We start from the raw sequence: 12,964 nt of genomic DNA, 5'->3' as shown, positions 1-12,964 counted from the left end.
ATGTTTTGTTCCCCTACCTGTTCTTATGTTATTTTTGCTTCCCTTCCCTTATGTTCATCTGTTCTGGGTCTTAAAGTCCTCATATGAGTGAAGTCATATGATATTTGTCTTTCTCTGACTAATTTCGCTTAGCATAATAACCCTCTAGTTCCATCTATGTAGTTGTAGATGGCAAGATTTCATTCTTTTTGATTGCTGAGGAATAATCCATTGTATATATATACCACATCCATCCATCCATGGACATTTGGTGTCTTTCCATGCTTTGGCTATTGTCGATAGTGCTGCTATAAACATCGGGGTGCATGTGTCCCTTCAAAACAGCATCCCTGTATCCCTTGGATAAATACTTAGTAGTGCAATTGCTGGGTTGTAGGGTAGTTCTATTTTTAGTTTTTTGAGGAAAAAAACCTCCATACTGTTTTCCAGTGTGTCTGCACCAGCTTGCATTCCCACCAGCAATGCAAAAGAGTTCCTCTTTCTCTGCATCCTCGCCATCATCTGTTGTTGCCGGAATTGTTAATGTTAGCCATTCTGACAGGTGTAAGGTGGTATCTCATTGTGTTTTTGATTTGTATTTCCCTGATGATGAGTGATGTGGAGCATTTTGTGTGTGTCTGTTAGCCGTCTGGATGTCTTCTTTGGAGAAGTGTCTATTCATGTCTTTTGCCCATTTCTTCACTGGATTACTTGTTTTTTGGGTGTTGAGTTTGATAAGTTCTTTATAGATTTTGGATACTAACGCTTTATCGGCATTGTTTGCAAATATCTTCTCCCATTCTGTCGGTTGCCTTTTAGTTTTGCTGATTGTTTCCTTCGCCGTGCAGAAGCTTTTTATTTTGATGAGGTCCCAATAGTTCATTTTTGCTTTTGTTTCCTTTGCCTCTGGAGACGTGTTGAATAAGAAGTTGCTGCGGCCAAGATCAAAGAAGTTTTTGCCTGCTTTCTCCTCGAGGATTTTGACGGCTTCCTGTCTTACATTTAGGTCTTTCATCCATTTTGAGTTTGTTTTTGTGTATGGTGTAAGAAAGTGGTCCAGGTTCTTTTTTTCTGCATGTTGCTGTCCAGTTTTCCCAGCACCACTTGCTAAAGAGACTGTCTTTATTCCATTGGATATTCTTTCCTGCTTTGTCAAAGATTAGTTGGCCATACGTTTGTGGGTCCATGTCTGGGTTCTCTATTCTGTTCCATTGATCTGAGTGTCTGTTCTTGTGCCAGTACCATACTGTCTTTATGATTACAGCTTTGTAGTATAGCTTGAAGTCTGGGATTGTGATACCTCCTGCTTTGGTTTTCTTTTTCAAGATTGCTTTGGCTATTCGGGGTCTTTTCTGGTTCCATACAAGTTTTAGGATTGTTTGTTCTAGCTCTGTGAAGAATGCTGGTGTTATTTTGATAGGGATTGCATTGAATATGTAGATTGCTTTGGGTAGTATCAACATTTTAACAATATTCGTTCTTCCTATTCAGGAGCTTGGAATCTTTTTCCGTTTTTTTGTCTTCTTCAATTTCTTTCATAAGCTTTCTATAATTTTCAGTGTATAGATTTTTCACCTCTTTGGTTAGACTTATTCCTAGGTATTTTATGGCTTTTGGTGCAATTATAAATGGGATTGTTTCCTTGATTTATTTTTCTGTTGTTTCATTGTTGGTGTATAGGAATGCAACTGATTTCTGTGCATTGACTTTCTATCCTGCAACTTTGCTGAATTCATGAATCAGTTCCAGCAGTTTTTAGGTGCAATCTTTTGGGTTTTCCATATAGAGTATCATATCATGTGTGAAGAGTGAAAGTTTCACTACCTCCTTGCTGATTTGGATGCCTTTTATTCCTTTGTGTTGCCTGATTGCTGAAGCTAGGACTTCCAATACTATGTTAAATACCAGTGGTGAGAGTGGACATCCCTGTCATGTTCCTGACCTTAGGGGGGGAAAGCTCTCAGTTTTTCCCCATTGAGGATGATATTAGTGGTGGGTCTTTCATGTATGGCTTTTATGATCTTGAGGTATAATCCTTCTATCCCTACTTTCTTGAGGGTTTTATCAAGAAAAGATGCTGTATTTTGTCAAATGGTTTCTCTGCATCTATTGAGAGGATCATGTGGTTCTTGTCCTTTATTTTATTGACGTGATGCATCACATTAATTGTTTTGTGGATACTGAACCAGCCCTGCATCCCAGGTACAAATCCCACTTGGTTGTGGTGAATAATTCTCTTAATGTATTGTTGGATCTGTTTGGCTAGTATCTTGTTGAGGATTTTTTCATCCATGTTCATCAGGAAATTGGTCTGTAGTTCTCCTTTTTAGTGGGATCTTTGGTTTTGGAAGCAAGGTAGTGCTGGCTTCATAGAAAGAGTTTGGAAGTTGTCCTTCCATTTCTATCTTTTTGGAACAGCTTCAAGAGAATAGGTCTTAACTCTTCTTTAAATGTTTGGTAGAATTCCCCTGGAAAGCCATCTGGCCCTGGACTCTTGTTTTTTGGGACATTTTTGATTTCTAATTCTGTTTTTGTTTTTTTTTTTTTTTTTTTCTGGTCATGAGTCTGTTCACATTTTCTATTTCTTCCTGTTTCAGTTTTGGTAGTGTATATGTTTCTAGGAATTTGTCCATTTCTTCCAGGTTGCCCATTTTATTGGTATATGATTGTTCATAATATTCTCTTATTATTGTTTTTATTTCTGCTGTGTTGGTTGTGATCTCTCCTCTTTCATTCTTGATTTTATTTATTTGGGTCCTTTCCTTTTTCTTTTTGACCCAACTGGCTAGTGGTTTATCAATTTTTAAAATTCTTTCAAAGAACCAGCTTCTGGTTTCATTGATTGGTTCTACTGGGTTTTTTGTTTTGTTTTTTGTTTTGGTTTCAATAGCATTTATTTCTGCTCTAACCTTTATTATTTCCTGTCTTCTGCTGGTTGTGGTTTTTATTTGCTGTTCTTTTTCCAGCTCCTTAAGGTGCAAGGTTAGGTTGTGTATCTGAGATCTTTCTTCCTTCTTTAGGAAAGCCTGGATATACTTTCTCTTATGACCACCTTTCCTGCATCCCAGAGGTTTTGGGTTGTGGTGTTCTCATTTTCATTGGCTTCCATGAACTTTTTAATTTCTTCTTTAACTTCTTGCTTAGCCCATTCATTCTTTAGTAGGATATTGTTTAGTCTCCAAGTATTTGTTACCCTTCTACATGTTTTCTTGTGGTTGATTTCGAGTTTCATAGCGTTGTGGTCTGAAAATATGCACAGTATAATCTCGATCTTTTTGTACTTGTTGAGGGCTGATTTGTGTCCCAGCATGTGGTCTATTCTGGAGAACGTTCCATGTGCACTGGAGAAGAATGTATATTCCACTGCTTTAGGATGAAATGTTCTGAATATATCTGTTATATCCATCTGGTCCAGCGTGTCATTCAAAGCTATTGTTTCCTGGTTGATTTTTTGATTAGGTGATCTGTCCATTGCTGTGAGTGGGATGTTGAAGTCTCCTACTATTATGGTATTACTATCAGTGAGGCCCTTTATGTTTGTGATTAATTGATTTATATATTTGGGTGCTCACACATTTGGCACATAAATGTTTACAGTTGTTAGGTCTTCTTGGTGGATAGACCCCTTATGTATGATATAATGCCCTTCTTCATCTCTTGATACAGTCTTTATTTTAAAGTCTAGATTGTCTGATATAAGTATGGCTACTCTGGCTTTCTTTTGTTGACCATTAGCATGATACATGGTTCTCCATCCCCTTACTTTCAATCTGAAGGTGTCTTTAGGTCTAAAGTGGGTCTCTTGTAAGCAGCATATAGATGGATCTTGTTTTCTTAATCCATTCTGTTACCCTGTGTCTTTTGATTGGAGCATTTAGTCCATTGACATTTAGAGTGAGTACTGAAAGATATGAATTTATTGCCATTATGTTGTTTGTGGAGTTGGAGTGTCTGGTGGTGTTCTCTGGTCCTTTCTAGTCTTTGCTGCTTTTGGTCTTTATTTATTTATTTGTGTTTTTTGTTTCATCTTTTCTCCCCTCAGAGAGTCCCCCTTAAAATTTCTTGCAGGGCTGGTTTAGTGGTCACAAACTCCTTTAATTTTTGTTTGTCTGGGAAACTTTTCATGTCTCCTTCTATTTTGAAAGACAGCCTTGCTGGATAAAGAATTCTTGGGTGCATATTTTTCCAATTCAGCACATTGACTCTATCCTGCCACTCCTTTCTGGCCTGCCAAGTTTCTGTGGATAGGTCTGCTGCAAACCTGATCTGTCTTCCCTTGTAGGTTAAGGACTCTTTTTCCCTTGCTGCTTTCATGATTCTCTCCTTGTCGGAGTATTTTGTGAATTTCACTCTGATATGCCTTGTTGATGGTCGGTTTTGTTGAATCTAATGGGGACCTCTGTGCTTCCTGGATTTTTATGTCTGTGTCTTTCCCCAGGTTAGGAAAGTTTCCCGCTATGATTTGCTCACATAACCCTTCTACCCCTATTTCTCTCCCTTCCTCTTCTGGGACCCCTATGATTCTGATGTTGTTCCTTTTTAATGAGTCACTGATTTCTCTAGTTCTTAAATTGTGCCCTTTTCCCTTAATCTCCCTCTTTTTCTCTGCTTCATTATTCTCCATAAGTTTGTCCTCTATGTCACAGATTCTCTGTTCTGTCTCATCCATCCTTGCTGCTGTGGCTTCCATTCGAGATTGCAGCTCAGTTATAGCATTTTTTATTTCATCCTGACTAGATTTTACTTCTTTTATCTTCCCAGAAAGGGATTCTAATCTATTTTCAACTCCAGCTAGTATTCTTATTATCATGATTCTAAATTCTGGTTCAGACAGCTTGCTTGTTTCTGTGTTGGATAAGTCCCTGGCTGTCTTTTCTTCCTGCTCTTTCTTTTGGGTTGAATTCCTTCGTTTCATCATTTTGAAGGGAGAAAAAGAATGAATGAGGTAAAAGAATAAAATTTTAAAAATACTAAAATTAAAAAATATTAAACTTAAAAAATTAAAAACGAAGACACACACACACACACAAAATCGAATAAATGATCCAAGATCCTAGGTGTGTTTTGGTAAGGGAGTTGAAAGGGGCTTGATAGATTAGAGAAAAAAGGGGAAAGGAAAAAAAAAGGAAATCATTTGAAAATTTGAAAAAATGAATACACTGAAGTAGACTAAAATGAAATGATGGAAGTAAAATAGAATTTGAAAAAAATACAGAAAATTAAAAAATATAGTAGAAAAATTAAAGAAAAATATTTTAATAAAAATTGAAAATAAATGATTTTTATTTTTTTTCTGTATTCAAGAAAAAGAAGCGAAAAAGAGAAGAAGAAAGGGAAAAAAAGAAAGAAAATTGAACAGATGGAATGGTGAGCAGACTGAAATACGACTGAAATTATTTCGTTTTCTCCTAGTAGTCAAACTATGAAGTACTTTATAGTCCGTAAACTAAGCAGTCTTCTGTTCCTGAAGAGCGAGGTTGGCCCAGTTGGGCGGAACTTAGTGTAATGGCTCCGTTCTCCACTAGATGGCACTGCTTAGCTTGCTGGGTGGACGGTTGTGGCGCTTGTAGGTGTATATGTGCATGCGCGGGAGTGGTGAAAATGGCGTCACCCAGTCACCCAGTCTCTAGTATCAGAACTCTGTTCTCCCTGATCAGCAATCACACACCCGTCCTTTGTATTCGGCTTCCATCCACTCCCCGCTTTTATGCAGTGGGTGACCAAGCCCCAGGCAGCACCTCCCTCCTGAGTTTTGTCTCTGATGCGGCTGTTTTTCTGGCCCCTTACTTCTGAGGGACTGGGGCTTTGACCCGTTCTGCCCCTCTGTGGAGGGCCTCACCAAACAATGGCCTGGTGCCGGCCACACTCAGGAACGTTTGAGAGACTGTGCTGCTGCCGATGCCCAGAGACTGCGGCCGGGTGCCAGCCTGCCCTAGAAAAAGTTCACACGATAGTGTAGCAGCAGCATTTCAGGGACTATGGAAAATCACAACACGTGTCTGGCACCAGGCTTTACCCCCAACAACCCTGCTCCAGTACCTGCGAATGTGGTTGTTTTCCCGGGTCCACTGGGGCCTTGCCTTTGGGGAACCACACAGGTGTCCTCCCAGCAGGGGAACCGCCTCTCCCATGTGGCCTGAAGAACCCCGGACGCCACTCTGCTCCTGGGGATTTGCCCTTCCCACCAGAGCACCGCCAGGTATCAGCTGCGGAGTTTCAGCCTCTGCACTCCCTCTGTTTGTAGAGTCTTAATGGAATTTAAACCCTCTCCTTTCTCCTTCTCCTTTTTTAGTTCATTCCCTGTGGCTGTTTACACTTTTCCACTTTTTCTCCAGCTGCTTTTGAGGGGGGTGCTTTTCACCTCCTCCCCCCACCCCCACGTCTCCATCCTCTCTCCACACACAAAAGTGGGTCCCTACCCTCCTTGGCTTCTCTACCTTCCAGTTCATCTCTCTGTGCTGCGTGCCTGCTGAATTCTGTGGTTCAGGTTGTGCACATTGTTGTGTTAAGCCTCAGGTCAGTTTTCTAGGTGTGCAGGATGGTTTAGTGTTGGTCTGGCTGTATTTCATGGATGCGAGACACACAAAAAACTTCCATGCTGTTCTGCCATCTTGGCTCCTCCCCACCATAGGTCCGAAAGGAAGTTTTTTTAAATGAAAAATGCATCAGTGTGCTGTGGGATGACCTCAAGTGGCCTAGTGTGTGAATGATTGGAGTTGAAGGAGAGGAGAGACAGAGAGATGGAAAAATATTTTAAGAACTAATGGCTGAATAATTTCCAAGCTTGATGAAAATTATAAACCTACAGATACAAGAAGCTCAACAAATCTCACCCACAGGAATCTCCACTGAGGCACTCCCAAAGGGGCACCTGGCTGGCTTCATCAGTAAATCACGCACCTCTTGGGCTTGGGGTTGTGAGTTCAAGCCCGAAGCCCCACATTGAGTATGGAGATTATTTAAAAACTAAAATCTTTAGGGGCGCCTGGGTGGGTGGCTCAGTTGGTTAAGTTCCAACTTTGGCTCAGGTCATGATGTCACAGTTCATGAGTTCAAGCCCCAAGTCCAGCTCCATGCTGATGGTGAGGAGCCTCCTTGGGATTGTCTCTCTCTCTCCTCCTCTCTCTGCCCTTTCCCTATGTTCTCCCTCTCTCAACAGTAAGTAACCTTTAAAATAAACAAAAGTAAATCTTTAACGGGGTTAAGATGGTTAAGTGTCCAACTCAGTGGTTAAGCATCCAACTCCTGATCTTAGCTCGGATCTTGATCTTGGGGTCGTGAGTTCAAGCTTTATGTTGGGCTCCGTGGTGGGCGTGAAGCTTACTTAAAATAAATACATAAGTAAATAAAATTTTAAAAAAAGCAAAGCCCAAATTCATAGATCCTGAGAACAGATTGGTGAGTGAAAGGGGTCAAAAGGTACAAAGTAGGGGCGCCTGGGTGGCGCAGTCGGTTGAGTGTCCGACTTCAGCCTGGTCACGATCTCACGGTCCGTGGGTTCGAGCCCCGCGTCGGGCTCTGGGCTGATGGCCCAGAGCCTGGAGCCTGTTTCCGATTCTGTGTCTCCCTCTCTCTCTGCCCCTCCCCCGTTCATGCTCTGTCTCGCTCTGTCCCAAAAAAAAAAAAAAAAAAGTTGAAAAAAAAAAGAAAAAAAAAAAAGGTACAAAGTAGAGTCATAAAATAAATAAGTCCTGAGGATGTAATGTACCGTGTGGTGCCTATAGTTAACAATATTGTAATCTATACTGGAAAGTTGCTAAGAGAGTAGATCTTAAAAGTTGTCATCACAAGAAAAGAAAACTGTGACTATGTATGAAGATGGATGTTAACTAGACTTCTTGTGGTAATCATTGTGCAATATACACAGATATCAAATCACCACATTACACATTTCAACTAATATAATGTTGTATGTCAATTACATCTCAATTCAAAAAAAGTGAAGGCAAAAAAGAGACATTTTCAGATTTACAAATGCTGAACCAAAAGACCCACACCCAATGAAATTGTAAAATGACATCCTTTGAGCAGCAGAAAAATAATCCTAGAAGAAATCTGGATTCACAAAAGGAATGAGGAGCATCAGAAATAGTAGAAATTGTAGGGGCGCCTGGGTGGCTCAGTCAGGCGTCCAACTCTTGGTTCCAGCTCAGGTCATGATCTCACGGCTCGTCAGTTTGAGCCCACATCAGGCTCCATGCTCACAGCACAGAGCCTGCCTGAGATTCTCTCTCTCCCTCTCTCTCTCTGCCCCTCCTCTGCTCTTCCTGTCTCTCAAAATAAATAAACTTAGATATAGGGGCACTTGGCTGGCTCAGTCAGTAGACCACGTGACTCTTGATCTCTGGGTTGTGAGACCGAGCCACACGTTGGATATGGAGATTATATAAAAATTTAAAAATTTAAAAAAATAGTAGAAAAATGGATATATATGTGTGTGTATATATATATATATATATATATGACTTATTTTCTTATTATTTAAGTAGCTTTCAAAGATAATTGATTTTTTTCAAATAAAAGAATAGTATACTGTGGAGGTTACAATATATATAAAAGTTAAATACATCACAATGATAGCATAGAGGCCAGGAGAGGTGAAATGGAAGTCTACAGTTGCAAGGTTTTTATACTATGTATGATGTGGTGTAATGCTTCTCAGAAGCAGACTGAGAGAGGTTAAAGCTGAATGCTATAAACCCTAAAGCAACTACACACACACACTGAAAGAGGTATAGCTCATAAGTCAACAAAGGAGAAAAAAAAGCATTAAAAAATACCTCCAACAACAGGCATAAGAAGGGACGCCGGGGTGGCTCAGTCAATTAAGCGTCTGACTTCAGCTCAGGTCATGCTCTCAAGTTCATGAGTTCAATCCCCATGTCTGGCTCTGTGCTGACAGCTCAGAGCCTGAAGCCCACTTAGGGTTCTGTCTCCCTCACTCTGCTCCTCCCCAACTCACGCTTGCTAGTGTGTGCACTCTCTCTCTGTCTCTCACTCTCTCTCTCTCTCAAAATAAACATACAATATTTAAATAAATAAATAACCTTAAAGTGGCACCTGGGTGGCCCCTTCGGTTAAGCATCCAAATTCAGCTCAGGTCATGATGTTGCGGTTCACGAGTTCAAGCCCTAGTCGGCTCTGTGCTGACAGCTGGAGCCTGCTTCGGATTCTGTCTTTCTCTTTCTCTCTCTCTCTGCTGCTCCTCCTCCTGTGCTCTTCCTTTCTCCCTCTCTCACAAAAATAAAGCATTTAAATAAATAAAATGAAATGAAATCTTAAAAGAAAAAAACTCTTTATGTATATATGTTCGTATGTCTCCTGCTGGCTTTCCTCTGGAAGAATGTGACTCATACAACAGGCAGGTTTACTTATGCAACCAAACAAGTCAAGGTTGGGTATTAATTCCCTCAAGGTTTGCTCCATACCCACTCCCTCTACAAACTAACCTGTACCTTCACTCATCTTCATTTTCTTCTTTCTTAAGGTTTCCTGCCCCAACAGCTACGTAAAACATCCCCCCAATCTCCTGCGAGACCTTGTTCCATCAGTTCCCTCCTCTTTCCTGAATCCTCAGCCTCTTCCTCCCTCTGACTCCTTCTTCGTCATATAAACATGCTCACGTCTCCCCTGTCTAGGAAAAAAACCCAATCTCTCTTTCCTTACATCCCCCATAACTGTGACTAGCCTATTTTCTGGCTTTCTGGAGCCAGACATCTTGGAATATTCAAGTCTTGCTGCCTGTATTTCCTCATTTCTCATTCATTCTTTAGCCAACTGCAGCCTGGTTTCAGCTTCCCCCAATCCCCCAAAGCTCTTTCGGGATTATTCATGACGGTCTGATTGCCAAAGGCAAAGAATCTCAAGTCCGTCTTTTTCTTGCTTAGGTGGCAATAACCGCTCCATGAAATTTCTCTCTTGCCCCTGAGTGCGTTCCCTCCCCGGCCCCTCCCGTCTCTTTTCTCTAACCAATTCCTCTTTGGTATTCTCCAGTCCTCTGACGCCAGCCTTCTTCTCATTTTATATGCCCACAGTTTCCCACGTGACTTCTTCCACATCCATCACTGGAAGTCCATTGTCTCTGTGCTTGTGACTCCTGAATCTAAGGCTTACCTGAAAGCTGTATCCAAGCCTTTATTGCTAAATAGTCCTCTGTGTAATGTTGGGTCTCCATCAGGATATGCCACAGATATGTCAAAATGCAACAGGTCCTTGGGGCAGCTGTCTGGCTCAGTCAGTTAAGCGTCTGACTCTTGATTTCGGCTCGGGTCATGATCTCAGGTTTGTGAGATCGAGCCTTGCATAAAGCTCTGCACTAGTGGCACGGACCCTGGTTGGGTCTCTCTCTCTCTCTGTCGCTTGCTTACCCGCTGCTGCACTCTCTTGCTCTCTTTCTCTCTCTTCCTCCCTCTCAAAATAAATAAGTATTATTTAAAAATGCAACAGGTCCAAAAGCTAATTTCTTCTCCTGTAGTCCTCATCTTGGAGAGGATCTCTCTCTTCCCAGTTGCCCATACTAGACATGATAGTTCTTCTAGACTCTCCTCTTTCACTCACCCTCATGTGTTCTTTTATCAAGTTTTTCTGAGTCTTCAAATCTCTCAAATCTCTCAAATCCCTCCCTCTCTTTTTTTCATCACATCACTGCCTTTGTTCAAACATCCATCATTTCTGATCTAGACCTAGTCTCTTAACTATTATCTCATCCTGCTTCACCATCAATCCATTTTCCCCACTTATACCAGAAAAGATGATTTTCGTATAAATCTTATCAATCCCCTGGGTGAAATCTTGGTTCAGTGGCTTCTTGTAGCCCATAAAATAAAGTTTCAACAGTTTAGCATGACATGCATGGTCCCTGCCTTTCCATGAGGCTTCATCTTTACCCAGTAGAACTTTGCATTTTAACTGTGCGATTGTGATTTTAATGTGTTCATATTTCTGCATAGGCTGTGGCCTGAGCCCAGTACTGTGCCCCTATCACACACGCACATGCGTACGCTCACACACACACACACACACACAGCCCTTCCTTCACCAAGTCTTCCCTTTGACTAGAGGAAAAGAAACAATTCTTCAGTGGTCTTTGTATTCCCAAGCACCTAGCAGAGAGCATTTGATAAACGTATGATTAGCTCAATTTAATAATTTTAGAACTTTATAAGGAAAGGAAAATTTTCTTTAAATAAAATCTTTTACAAAAGCCTAATATGTCGACTACACAAAAGCCGGGAATCCCATGACATCGTCCTCTTCTGCGGCAGCTGCCTGTCAGGTGCCAGCGACTTCACTGGCCCAGGGTGAGACCCGCTGGTGCAAAGCTGATCCTGAAGTTGACCAGGTATCTGATGTGTCAGATTCAGCCGCACAAGGGAACGAAGTCCTGACACGTGCTACCACGTGGATGATCCTTGAAAATACACTAAATGGGAGAAGCCAGACACAAAAGACCACACTGCTGTACAATTCCATCTACATGAAATGCCCGGAACAGGGAAATCCATAGAGACAGAAAGTAGATGGGTGGTTACGAGGGGCTGGGGGAGAGGAATGGGGAGCGACTGCTTAATGGGGATGGGATTTCTTTCTGAGCTGATGACGAAATTCTGGCATTAGTGGTGATGGTTGCACAATCTGTGGATACTAAAAACGACGGAAATGGCACACTTTAAAAGGTCGAATATTGGGGCACCCGGATGGCTCAGTCAGTGAAGTGGCTGACTCTGGGTTTCAGCTCAGGTTATGATCTCACGGTTGTGAGATCGAGCCCCGCTTTGGGCTCCGCACTGAGTGTGGAGGCTGTTTGGGATTCTCTCTGTCTCTGTCTCTCTTCTCTCTGCCCCTCCACCGCTCATGCTCTCTCTCAAATAAACTTAAATAAATAAATAAATAAATGGGTGAATTTTATGTACTTTATATCTCAAAACAAATTAATCTGACATGATACTCCATCCCATGGAATTCTTTGAGAGAAATAAAGGAATTGTTCTAAAAAGTATCTAGGCATGAGTTTGTTTCTGTAATGTTAATATTTCTTCCTCAAATTACATGTAAACAATGCTATCTTTGTCTCATTGGGAAGAGATGTGACTCTGGCATTCCCCATGATGTGAATAAATCTTTGGGGAGCAATGAGTGACTTCCCTCACCCCCAACCACCACCACCAAAAGGCAAAAACAAAACACTGTGGTAAGTTTAGGACTGGGCACTAGAGTCCCAAGAATTATTTCCAAAGCAACTTTATATCCTTGCTGAATCTATCCAACCACTCTGTTGCTTCCCCTGAATGGTAACCAACCCCCGACGTTCATGGAAACCCACCATGGACATCTATCCCTCTTGGAATGTCCATTTTTGAGGATGGTATTGGCAGAGTAGAAGCTGTTGAGGAGGTAGCGGCTTCCTAGGGAAAGAAGCCCAATTCTGAGCGAGCTGAGCTAAGCAGGGAGCATCAGTGCTTATGGGCAAAGGTGGGGAGGATCCAGGCTGGAGTAAGAGACAGATTTCTTGACACAAACGTGGGCCAAGCTTCGGGAGTCGGGTGGATTCTGAGAAAGCACGAAGGAAAATGGCCCAGGCCACCCAGAGACAGCAAGTGGGTTAATGCCAAGAGAGCCAGGTGACAGCCTTTTGGTGGGGAGACACTATCTCAAGGGAGACATGGTCTAGAGAGTTGGACATCTGGGGTTTGGGCAGTAAGTTAGGCTGCACTCTCAGGCTTGGAACCCCAGTTTGGATAAACTAGTGTCAGGAGCTATCCTTGAAAAAAAAAGAGTTGGAGCAAGACAGAATCTTTCCTCTTCTCGATAAACTATGAAGAAAAGCCCAAGACATTACACCTCTCTCTCTCCCTCCCACTCTTCACCAGAAAGACGTCCAACAGATAGCCAGAAAGGAGATTCACACATCCACAGCCAGAGTCAGGAGGCGGGTCCCAGCTGCACACACCCACATACACTCCAGCGTCAGCTATGTCCTTTTATT

Source organism: Lynx rufus, unplaced genomic scaffold (genome assembly GCF_022079265.1).
Source record: "Lynx rufus isolate CCGP_SWC_20201006 ecotype Redwood Valley unplaced genomic scaffold, mLynRuf1.p SCAF_23, whole genome shotgun sequence".
NCBI classification, from domain to species: Eukaryota; Metazoa; Chordata; class Mammalia; order Carnivora; family Felidae; genus Lynx; species Lynx rufus.
The sequence above is the reverse complement of the archived record's forward strand: the minus strand, read 5'-3'. Positions refer to the sequence as shown.